The 12,494-nt window shown below is 37.9% G+C and overlaps 1 pseudogene; it reads right to left on the reverse strand.

The window, feature by feature from the left end:
• Positions 1–331: 331 nt before the first annotated feature.
• The window catches only part of LOC128052287 (40S ribosomal protein SA-like), a 40,774-nt pseudogene continuing 28,611 nt past the window's right edge, over positions 332–12,494 (reverse strand).

Here is a 12,494-nt window from a genome sequence, read left to right on the forward strand (position 1 = left end):
ACCCCACGGACTGTAGCTCACCAGGCTCCTCTGTCCATGGGGATTCTCCAGGCAAGAATACTTAAGTGGGTTGCCATTTCCTTCTCCAGGGGATCTTCTTGACCCAGGGATAGAACCCAGTCTCCCGCATTACAGGCAGATTCTTTACCATTTGGGTCACCAGGGAAGCCCCATCACCATCTTTAGTAGGAAACTGTTGGATAGACACAGAGGACTCCTTTGTGTCTTTAGTCTGCAACCTCAGATTGAGTAGTAGCAAACTCAGAAGCTGGACTGGTCCATTTGCCCTGACCTTCCTCCTTGGTCACAAGCCTTTTTAAAAATCTCTTTACTATCCCTGGAAGCAAATATCAGGCAAGACCTCTCAAGGTTGCTCAGGGGGACATGGTGCCATGTGTGTGCAGAACTTCCTAAGCCAGCATCCTGCACATCAGATCCATTGAGTGATTTCCCTTGCTCTTGCTCAGATAGCAACATCCACATAACAAAGAGGAGAGTCTGTGTTACACAGAGCAATAGCTGCCTGGATCCAGCTTAGTAAAGCTTCCAGGAGTGAAGCAGTCACTAGTAGGAGTGGCTCCAGACACAGCAGCCAACTTCAGTACAACTCGCTAGCCAACATTCCTGGAGGGTAAGACTCTAATATCAGCTGTTCTCAATGGCAACAATGACACAGCTGCTGGAAGAAGCTTCTCCCAGGTTCTCTTCAGATTTATGATGTGATTGCTGTTCAGTCTCTCTGTCGTGTCTGACTCTTTGCGATCCTAGGGACTGAAGCACACTGGCTTCCCTGTCCTTTACCACCTCCCAGAGTTTGCTCAAACTCATGTTCATTGAACCAATGATGCCATCCAGCCATCTCATCCTCTCACTACCTTCTCCTTCTGCCCTCAGTCTTTCTCAGCATCAGGGTCTTTTCAAATGAGTTGGCTCTTCACATCAGGTGGCCAAAGTATTGGAGCTTCAGCTTCAGCATTCAGTCTTTCCAATCAATATTCAGGGCTGATTTCCTTTAAGATTAATTAGTTTGATCTCCTTGCTGACCAAGGGACTCTTAAGAGTCTTTTCCAGCACCACAGCTCAAAAACATCAGTTCTTTGGCACTCAGATTTCTTTATGGTCCAACTCTCACACTGGTACATGACTACTGGAAAAAACCATAGCTTTGACAATATGGACCTTTATCAGCAAAGTGATGTCCTTTCTTTTTAATACACTGTCTAGGTTTGTCATAGCTTTTCCAAAGAGCAAGTATCTTTTAATTTTATGGCTGCAGTCACTGTCCACAGTGATTTTGGAGCCCATGGAAATAAAGTCTGTAACTGTTTCTATTTTTACCCCATCTATGAAGTGATGGTACCAGATGTCATGATCTTAGGTCTTGGGAACTAAGTTTTTCTGATGTGGATGCCATTGCTTTTCCTTTTGTAGATGTACTGTCCAATTTGGAAGTCCAGATTGGTGCCACCTGATGGGTTCCTGCTACAAGGAATTTGAGGACATATTCTTCCTTCATTTGTAGTATATCAAGGATTCTAGACACTGCAAAAATTTCCTTTCGAGTTAAGCTGGGATCCCAAAACAGTGCTGCATGGAACCCTCTCTCAGCAGCATTGAATGGCTTTTTTTTTTTTTTTTAATCCATCATTCCTTGATTTCAAAGAGAAATTTGCAACATGGCAAAAATACACATTCTGAAGGATTCACTTCTTCCTCTATGTGACAGTTTCTTTTACTGAAGATGTGTCTCTGTTTCCTTGCTTCAGTGTAGTAACTATGTCCCAAAGGACTCTTGAATTGTCACCCACTGATTTAGGAAATTGCATGATCTGGTAGTCAAATGTAGCTCTCAGAGTTCCTGGATTGAATAGATTTGCTCTTTAATGGCTCTGATTAAGAATCAATAAAATGGCAAAACAAATGTGCACTATTCATCTCCATGACATGAAGAGGGATGTGAGAAAAGATGTATTTTAGGGATGTGGTTTGAGTGTTTTGGCAGCACAATAAACACTGAGACGTTCACACTGTTAGAGACAGGTGAAACATATACTATAAAGGCAAAAAAAAAAAAAAAAGAAGAAGAAAGAAATCCCAATATATGTGTTACTTAATTAGTTGAAAATACTGTAACAGCTCATTGGGCAATTTTGTAATCAGATGAGCCCAAGGGACGAATATGATCAAGTTTAAAACAGTTCATTTTCTTTGAATGCAGCTGTATACAATGCCCCAGGAGATACTAGAAGTGATGAAACTACAGCGACTCTTTTAATAACATATTCAAACCCCCAAATCCATGAACAGAAACACATATTGTTATGCTTTGAAGGGTAATCATAGACCCTATGGAGCCCCTTCCAGAGCAAAAGCAAAGAAGCTGGAAACCTCCCACTAATGACCATCTTAATTGTGTGGCCTTCTTTAGGATGGTCTTTTGAAAGTATTTTTCATTTTTTCTTTGTATCTAAGTTCGTAGGGTTAAACTAATGCTGTGATTGCTGGAATTGTTATTTCTCCCCCAGTGATTTTATAGCCAACAAGGGAACATTTAGCACCCACTGATTCTTTGTGGAAAATAATCTATTTAGGGGTACTTGCTTCAGTTAAATCTTTTTTTTTTTTCAATGCTTCCTTCTTTTATTTTATTATGGAGAAATCTGCACCAAGGCAGAACTGGAGCTTCCGAAGAATTAACTTGCCTCCCTATTTATTCTTTTCTGGAAGTAATAGGCCTCTGTTGATAGCAGCCCAGATGGGTGCTAAGAAAGCAATTATGATTAAAAACATGATGGGAATTCAGAGAGCTGCAGGATGTCTGCAAGTATCAAGGACTCTTGTTAAGGGCTTAATCCCACATTCATTATATGGCTTCTTTTTAAGGATTGTCTATCAGTAATTTCTTGGTTATTAAAAACTTATATTTAATGCACCCTTTGTACAATACACAGACATAATGTGAGTCAGCTCTTTGAACAATATTTGATATATTTTGGTTAGACATAGAAAGATCTGACATTAACAATCTCCCTTTAACTGAAGGAAATTTACTTTGAAAGAGCATGGTAAACAAATGAAGTAGGATGATTTTCCTCAGCAGTGTCTGGCATACACATTAGATGCAATTTTTTTTCTCTTCCAGTCCTTCTTGCTAAAGCCAAGTATATTTCCCATAGAAAGGGGAGAAAAACCTGAGGTAACTGTAATAGAACTAATTTTTTTTTCAATTATATTTATATATATCTGTTTCTCTCCATATTTTTGAAAGGTAGAGATAAACAGTATCTTAAAGTAAAATTCAGAATTTAAAGTGTAATCTGTACCTCAGAAAATATAGTTCCTTGGGGCCTATGTGGCCTTGTTTTATATTGTTTTCATTTCATAAGAAGTTGATGATAATTGTATCTTATTGATGTCAGGAGGTATATTTAGCAAAATTAACCATTTTCTCAGCCTAGAGAATCTTGAGCACAACTAAAAGACACAACCGGGAGCTGAGATCAGTGTTGGCCAATGAATTAATATGTTACTGGATTTGGGAGCATCAAAGAGGGCCCTCCCTCGTGGGCGTTAGTACTTGGCAAGGATACAAGAAGAATCTGAAGTCCTACCTATGACAAAAACAAGTTTACTAAGGAAAGACTACCTCAGCGAGAGGTGGGCCAAGCAAGAAAGGTACTGGTGCTGGAATGATGAGGTACAGTGTTTTCAAGATATGGCTTTTACATATTCATCTAAGGGGCTTGGACGGACAATTTTGATTTGACAGTTGCAAGTTACCTAACAACAGGCTCTATTGAGCATGTCTTTCCCATAATTCGGTCTGTTATAATCAGATGTATGTGTGTATTGAATGTTTATGAGCCCTTAATGGGCTCCTGGCTGCCTAAGGTCACTTGGGGACACAGCTGTGTATCAAGGACTCACATACTGGAGTTGGAGAAGCCCCTATGGTTAGTTTGTATCCCATGTGTACCTAGGATGCAGGTTCCAGAGTTAGAAAAGTCTCTGTGGTTATTTTGTAGATATCTGTGAGCTCTCTTGGGCCCTGTTAGCCCCTGACTGGGGTGGGGTTTAGAGATCTGCTTGCATCCTTTTCTGCTAGGCTCAGGCCTAACTTTCTACCTAATAAATAGATGATCAGAAATATACATTTGTACAGAGATCAATTAAGGATATATGAGGAAATGTAAAAGGACCAAGGAAGTAGCCTGGTAATTGTTGAGGGAAAATTGAACTTCTATAAATATTGTAGCTACTAAATAACTTTTCAGGACTAGAAGTACCTCAAAGCCCCAACTAATTCAGAGCAATGCCCAGTTATTAGCAAGGCATGAGCATCTAACAAGAGTTATTTACTGTAGGTAAGATATAAAATCACATATAAGTTCTGTTTTAGGAAAGATTAAATGTATACACAAACAAGAATAGTTATAAAGCTTGATGACTGCTTAAAGTGAGGTAAAAAGTTCTATCAGGATTCAGAATAAACCATACAGCTGGAGCAATTGAAAATTTAAACCAAAAGCTGAACTCTGTGATCAGCACAAATTGCATTGCAAGAGTCAGTTTGGGACATGTTCTCTTTTATTTGCTAGACATATACTGAAGGTGAATTTAAGGATGTGAAGAATTATATGATTCTTTATAGATCACAAGGACAAAATAAGAACATTAGCAAAATATACCAGATGAAGGAAACTATATCATAATTAAGGACAAATTCTTTTCAAGAACAGAATGAAAACTTGTTACAGATAGAGTGTTTAGTGGGTGCAATTACATAGAATAATTTTGAAGATGTCATCTACTTCAGAGAGCCAGTACTGATCCAAGATAAAGAGGTATTCTGGAATGGGCTTTACCACTCATATGCAGTAGACAACATATTTATCTAGGATACAGGATATTGGGCTTCCATTACTTTTGCCACTAACTAGGTGAGTGGCCTTTAGTAAGATATTTTCCCTCTCTTGTTCTCATATTTTCTCTGTTAAATGGTAGTTTGGGCTAGATGCATTCATTTCACAATTAGTTCCTATTTTGTTCTAGGTACCAACTTAACCCTACATACTGGTGAATAAAACAAAATTCCTGAAACTTTTTACTTATAGAATGCTAAGATTTTAAACACAAAAAATCATGATATATCAGAAATACTGCAGTCTAGTCAGACCCTGGTGAGGACTTCAGATCTCCCTCTTAAGCTATTTGTGTTAACTTCATCAAGATTCTTAACTTTTGTTTCCTTTTGTAATCTGTCTATTGAGAATAATGGTGATAACTGCCAAGTGATGCTTGAGGTCGCTCTATATTCACATATGTAACATGCCTACTTCAGTGGCTGGTAGATAATGCTTACTAAATAGTTGCTGATGACATTTTCACTTTCTAACTTTTACCCCTCCCTCTGATTATGTATTTCAGACACTCAGGCATAGTCTTCTCAGTATCAGTTCATCCATTTCAGTTCATTTCAGTCGCTCAGTCGTGTCTGATTTCTTGAGACCCCATGAATTGCAGCACACCAGGACTCCCTGTCCATCACCAACTCCCGGAGTTCACTCAGACTCATGTCCATGGAGTCAGTGATGCCATCCAGCCATCTCATCCTCTGTTGTCCCCTTCTCCTCCTGCCCCCAATCCCTCCCAGCATCAGAGTCTTTTCCAATTAGTCAACTCTTCGCATGAGGTGGCCAAAGTACTGGAGTTTCAGCTTTAGCATCATTCCTTCCAAAGAAATCCCAGGGCTGATCTCCTTCAGAATGGACTGGTTGGATCTCCTTGCAGTCCAAGGGACTCTCAAGAGTCTTCTCCAACACCACAGTTCAAAACCATCAATTCTTTGGCCCCCAGCCTTCTTCACAGTCCAACTCTCACATCCATACATGACGACTGGGAAAGCCATAGCCTTGACTAGATGGACCTTTGTTGGCAAAGTAATGTCTCTGCTTTTGAATATGCTATCTAGGTTGGTCATAACTTTCCTTCCAAGGAGTAAGCGTCTTTTAATTTCATGGCTGCAGTCACCATCTACAGTGATTTTAGAGCCCAAAAAAATAAAGTCTGACACTGTTTCCACTGTTGCTCCATCTATTTGCCATGAAGTGATGGGACCAGATGCCATGATCTTCGTTTTCTGAATGTTGAGCTTTAAGCCAACTTTTTCATTCTCCTCTTTCACTTTCATCAAGAGGCTTTTTAGTTCCTCTTCACTTTCTGCCATAAGGGTGGTGTCATCTGCATATCTGAGGTTATTGAATTTCTCCCGGCAATCTTGATTCCAGCTTGTGCTTCTTCCAGCCCAGAGTTTCGCATGATGTACTCTGCATATAAGTTAAATAAGCAGGGTGACAATATACAGCCTTGACGTACTCCTTTTCCTATTTGCAACCAGTCCATTGTTCCATGTCCAGTTCTAACTGTTGCTTCCTGACCTGCATATAGTTTTCTCAAGAGGCAGGTCAGGTGCTGTGATATTCCCATCTCTCTCAGAATTTTCCAGTTTATTATGATCCACACAGTCAAAGGCTTTGGCATAGTCAATAAAGCAGAAATAGATGTTTTCTGGAACTCTCTTCCTTTATCCATGATCCAGTGGATGTTAGCAATTTGATCTCTGGTTCCTCTGCCTTTTCTAAAACCAGCTTGAACATCACGAAGTTCATGGTTCACGTATTGCTGAAGCCTGGCTTCGAGAATTTTGAGCATTACTTTACTAGCATGTGAGATGAGTGCAATTGTGCGGTAGTTTGAGCATTCTTTGGCATTGCTTTTCTTTGGGATTGGAATGAAAGCTAACCTTTTCCAGTCCTGTGGCCACTGCTGAGTTTTCCAAATTTGCTGGCATATTGAGTGCAGCACTTTCACAGCATCATCTTTCAGGATTTGAAATAGCTCCACTGGAATTCCATCACCTCCACTAGCTTTGTTCATGGTGATGCTTTTTAAGGCACACTTGACTTCACATTCCAAGACGTCTGGCTCTAGGTGAGTGATCATGCCATCGTGATGATCTTGATCGTGAAGATCTATTTTGTACAGTTCTTCTGTGTATTCCTGCCACCTCTTCTTAATATCTTCTGCTTCTGTTAGGTCCATACCATTTCTGTCCTTTATCGAGCCCATCTTTGCATGAACTGTTCCCTTGGTATCTCTGATTTTCTTGAAGAGATCTCTAGTCTTTCCCATTCTGTTGTTTTCCTCTATTTCTTTGCATTGATCGCTGAGGAAGGCTTTCTTATCTCTTCTTGCTATTCTTTGGAACTGAATTCAGATGCTTATATCTTTCCTTTTTTCTTTGCTTTTTTGCTTCTCTTCTTTTCACAGCTATTTGTAAGGCCTCCCCAGACAGCCATTTTGCTTTTTTGCATTTCTTTTCCATGGGGATGGTCTTGATCCCTGTCTCCTGTACAATGTGAGGAACCTCCCTCCATAGTTCATCAGGCACTCTACCTATGAGATCTAGGCCCTTAAATCTATTTGTCACTTCCGCTGTATCATAAGGGATTTGATTTAGGTCATACCTGAATGGTCTAGTGGTTTTCCTTACTTTCTTCAATTTCAGTCTGAATTTGTCAATAAGGAGTTCATGATGTGAGCCAAGTCAGCTCCTGGTCTTGTTTTTGTTGACTGTATAGAGCTTCTCCATCTTTGGACCCAAAGAATATAATCAATCTGATTTCGGTGTTGACCATCTGGTGATTTCCATGTGTAGAGTCTTCTCTTGTGTTGTTGGAAGAGGGTGTTTGCTATGACCAGTGCTTTTTCTTGGCAAAACTCTAGTAGTCTTTGCTTCATTCAATATTCCAAGGCCAAATTTGCCTGTTACTCCAGATGTTTCTTGACTTCCTACTTTTGCATTCCAGTCCCCTGTAATGAAAAGGACATCTTTTTTGGGTGTTAGTTCTAAAAGGTCTTGTAGGTCTTCATAGAACCATTCAACTTCAGCTTCTTCAGCATTACTGGTTGGGGCATAGACTTGGATTACTGTGATATTGAATTGTTTGCCTTGGAAATGAACAGAGATCATTCTGTCATTTTTGAGATTGCATCCAAGTACTGCATTTTGGACTCTTTTGTTGACCATGATGGCTACTCCATTTCTTCTAAGGGATTCCTGCCCACAGTAATAGATATAATGGTCATCTGAATTAAATTCACCCATTCCAGTCCATTTTAGTTTGCTGATTCCTAGAATGTCGACGTTCACTCTTGCCATCTGCTGTTTGACCACTTCCAATTTGCCTTGATTCATGGACCTAACATTCCAGGTTCCTATGCAATATTGCACTTTACAGCATCAGACCTTGCTTCTATCACCAGTCACATCCACACCTGGGTGTTGTTTCTGCTTTGGCTCCTTCCCCTCATTCTTTCTGTAGTTATTTCTACTCTGATCTCCGATAGCATACTGGGCACCTAATGACCTGGGGAGTTCCTCTTTCAGTATCCTATCATTTTGCCTTTTCATACTGTTCATGGAGTTCTCAAGGCAAGAATATTGAAGTGGTTTGCCATTCCCTTCTCCAGTGGACCATATTCTGTCAGACCTTTCTACCATGACTGGTCCATCTTGGGTGGCCTCACAGCGCACGGCTTAGTTTCATTGAGTTAGACAAGGCTATGGTCTTAGTGTGATTAGATTGACTAGTTTTCTGTGAGTATGGTTTCAGTGTGCCTGTGCTCTGATGCCCTCTTGCAACATCTACTTGGGTTTCTCTTACCTTGGACGTGGCGTATCTCTTCACGGCTGCTCCACCAAAGCGCAGCCACTGCTCCTTACCTTGGAAGAGGGGTATCTTCTCATCGCCACCCCTTCTGACCTTGAACATGGAATAGCTCCTCTATTCCGCACAGGCACCACTCCTTGGATGTGGAGTTGTTCCTCCCAGTCACCGCCCCTGACCTCAGATGTGGGGTAGCTCCTCTCAGCCACTATGTGCACCATTGCAGCCGCCCTTGCTATATTCAAGATAATTCCCTGATTGCCTCACGGCATTTCTGAGTACTATTTAGAGAGCCTGTACAAAGCAATTTTTTTTTGACACAAAATTTAAACTTAGGTCAATTGTTCCTGGCTTCTTTAAAACATGTGACAGAAGTTTGGAGTTCCTTTTCTCTCAACATAATGATTCTTACATTCTTTGTATATATATAACAATATATTTTTTATATATTTATATATAAATATATAAAGATAGTGTACATATCCTCTTGAGAATGCAACAGAAGTGTAGAAGTTAAGAGCCTGCTTCATAGAAAAACGTGCATACACATGGAACAGCACGCAGTCTCAACTTGGTTCCTGGCCCCTTGGTCCCCTGAAGTCTCTCCATGAACCCCAGATGGAGAAGATATGATTTTTTTTTTTTACTATAGAAGACTCAAATTTTAATTTGAAATTCATGAATTCCAACTGGTTATGGAGCTGAATATCATCCTTCACCATTGCTAATACCGCAAAGGGAAAACTTTGAATCAAGTAGATTTCACAGGGCAAGTGTGAATATTGACTTCAACCCTGCCACATAGCCTTCTGTGCGCTGAGTGAAGAGACTATTCTGCCCACATTTCAAGGTGAGGTTCATCTACCCCAGTGATAAATACTGAAACCAAGGCACATGGGAGCCAGCTGTCCCAAACCACATTGTAGGCTGCTCCTTTAAGTGTCCAGGAGAGGAGTTAAATAATACTGTTTCTTCAGCATGTGGTGATGATTCCCTTGTTGCCAGAGAATTGAAACTAAAAGTTATTTGAAGTTTTCAAATCTATGTCAAAAGGCAGATGATTCTCAAAGTCCTATAATTTTGAGTCTTTATAAGTGAAAATCCTTAAAAATTTAGATCTAAGTGATAGTTTATTTTGTGTAAGTATAAAATTCATAAAAAGTCTAAGCTTCATTAAAGTGAAAGTGTCATATTTTTTCTTTTTATGTAATGTATGAGCTCTACATCAGATTTTTATTTATTTAACATATTTATGGAATATCTTATTTAAATTGGTTTGTGTTCAATTGCCTATGACAGACTATTCTCACTAAATATAGTGCTTAATCTCTTTTAGATTCATTTTCAGAAGATATTCTTATATTGTGGACATCATTTCCTAAATGATGTACTTATAAAATACCTAAAAATTTATTTTTAAATATAATAAGAAAATGTTTTAAGATATTATTATGTCATGTTTTGACTAATTTTTAATAAGAGATATTATTCCACTTCAAAGATATATTGTTTTAGTAATCTTATATTTCAAAACATGTTAAAAATTAACAGATTAGTTAAATTTTCTGTGAGAATTTAAAGTTTTGATTCCTGTTGCATAAGAAGAAAACATAAAAATTGTCTTCCACATCATCCTCTATGGTAATTACTAAGAAATATTTCTAGGAATGGATATATAATTTTTTTTTACTTTCTATTGAAAAATCCATGTAAAACCTCAAAAAGAGTTACTTATTTAGTCTAGGTATAGTATTTAATGTCCCTGATGTTAGCAATCTTAAACTGTGTGTTAAAAACATTAGTTCATGTAACACAGACAAATAATTCCATTTTTACTTTTGGTGAGCATCAGTTTGAATCTTCTAAACTTAAGTTCAGAATTAAAATTATTATACTGCACCAGAATTAAGTATATGTACTATTGACTTCCAAAATTAAATAAAAAAGGAAATGATTTCTTAATGTTCATCTTCTAATTCAGAAATATAAGCCTCAGAACTTATTTGATGCTCAAATGTCACTCTGCTTAAATGAAGATAAATGGTTCACACAACATATTCTCTGTAGACATTAGATCTTTGCTTTGAAAAAAATAACAGTTCACTGAAAGCACACGAGCAAATAAGTAAATGCATTACACGTATAGATTTAATCCTGAAAACAACACTATGTGGGAAAAGATGTCACCATTTTAAAAGTCTTCTGTAAATGTGTTACCATAACCTTAAATATATTTTAAATATAATTTATAATATATTAAAAATACCCATATCCATAATTTAAAAAATTAAAAAGAAAGAGAAAAAAGATGAAGACAGTGAGACTCACTTTACCTTTTGGGGAAGGTAAATACTTCCTAAGACTGGCAGAATGGAGAAGTGAAGCTATGTTCTCTTTACTCCAAATTCTGAGCTCTTGCTCACATCCATTATAAACATCATATTAAATGTCTTCTCTAGCCCCACAACTTTTGAAATGTTGCAAAAACATTAAAAAATTGGTATCTTACTACAAAAAGGCATCATACCAGTCTAGTGACAAGTATGTCTGTGGAACAAGACTGCCTGGATTAGATTCCTGGCCCCACACTCAGTGGTTTAAATTAACCTCTCAGTTCTTCAGTTCCTAAACCTGCAAAATCAGCATCGTCATGATGCTAGTTTCATAGACATATTATGGGAATGAAATGAAATTAGATCAATGGACAATACATGGAAATTATTAATAAGGGCCTTGACATTCTCAGTCATTCAATAAGATCCAACTCTTTGCAACCCTGTGAACCCAGAGCCCACCAGGTTCCTCTGTCCATGGGAGTTTCCTAGCAGGAATACTAGAGTGAGTTGCCATTTCCTTCTCCAAGGGCCCTGGCAGATAATTGATATTCAGTATATGTTACCTGTTAATATGATTAAGTATTATTATTAAATATCTTTCCTTCACATGTCATGTTGACCTATAAAGAATGCAAGATTTTTTTCAGAAAAAATCATTTTATGTTTTTCCATAACTCTCTAATACACCTGATTCTTGTTATAGAAACTAAATATATAGATTTCCTTCCATCACCCTTCAAGGCAACAAACTACGTAATTTTTATCTGGACATGAGTATTTAATATTGAAAAATATTCTATTCTATGAAAACCCAGCCAAAGTCTAACATCTCTACAGAAAGAAAGAAAGGAAAAATTAAAAAACTAAAGCAAAGAAACAAAGCCCTTGAAGCTGGACATTTACATTACCTCTAAGAGTGCAAATAATAATGCCTCCTTCACAGATTCTCTGCCAACACCTTTTCCTTTATACTGGGCGTACCAAGCTGTTTACCATATGGGTGTTATTTAGCCATTTCAATTGCCCAAGACCAAACTGAATGGCACCCACACAGACACAAATGTCCACACATTTTCTAATTTGAAATATTGAATAATAGTCAATACTATTCCGGATGAAAGACAAATGCTTTACCTTTTCATTTAATATTCTAATAGTATTTGCCAAAATACTTCTAAAGACTTTTTCTTAAACTATTCAAAATCTTTGGCTTTTCATCTTAACAGATTTTTTTTAGTTTTCAAGAAACAAATTTTCATCCATTTTGAGTTTTTTCTCGTAATGAATGGCTTCACATTTTAAGTTAATATTGCTCCTTGCTTTGTTATTTGTGTTATTGCAAAACACTGCTATAGATGACTAGCAGAATGAGCTAAAGACAATTTCCTACGGAATAAGATTTGTTTTTTTTAATGATATATGATCATGC

Source organism: Budorcas taxicolor, chromosome 1 (assembly GCF_023091745.1).
Source record: "Budorcas taxicolor isolate Tak-1 chromosome 1, Takin1.1, whole genome shotgun sequence".
NCBI lineage: Eukaryota > Metazoa > Chordata > Mammalia > Artiodactyla > Bovidae > Budorcas > Budorcas taxicolor.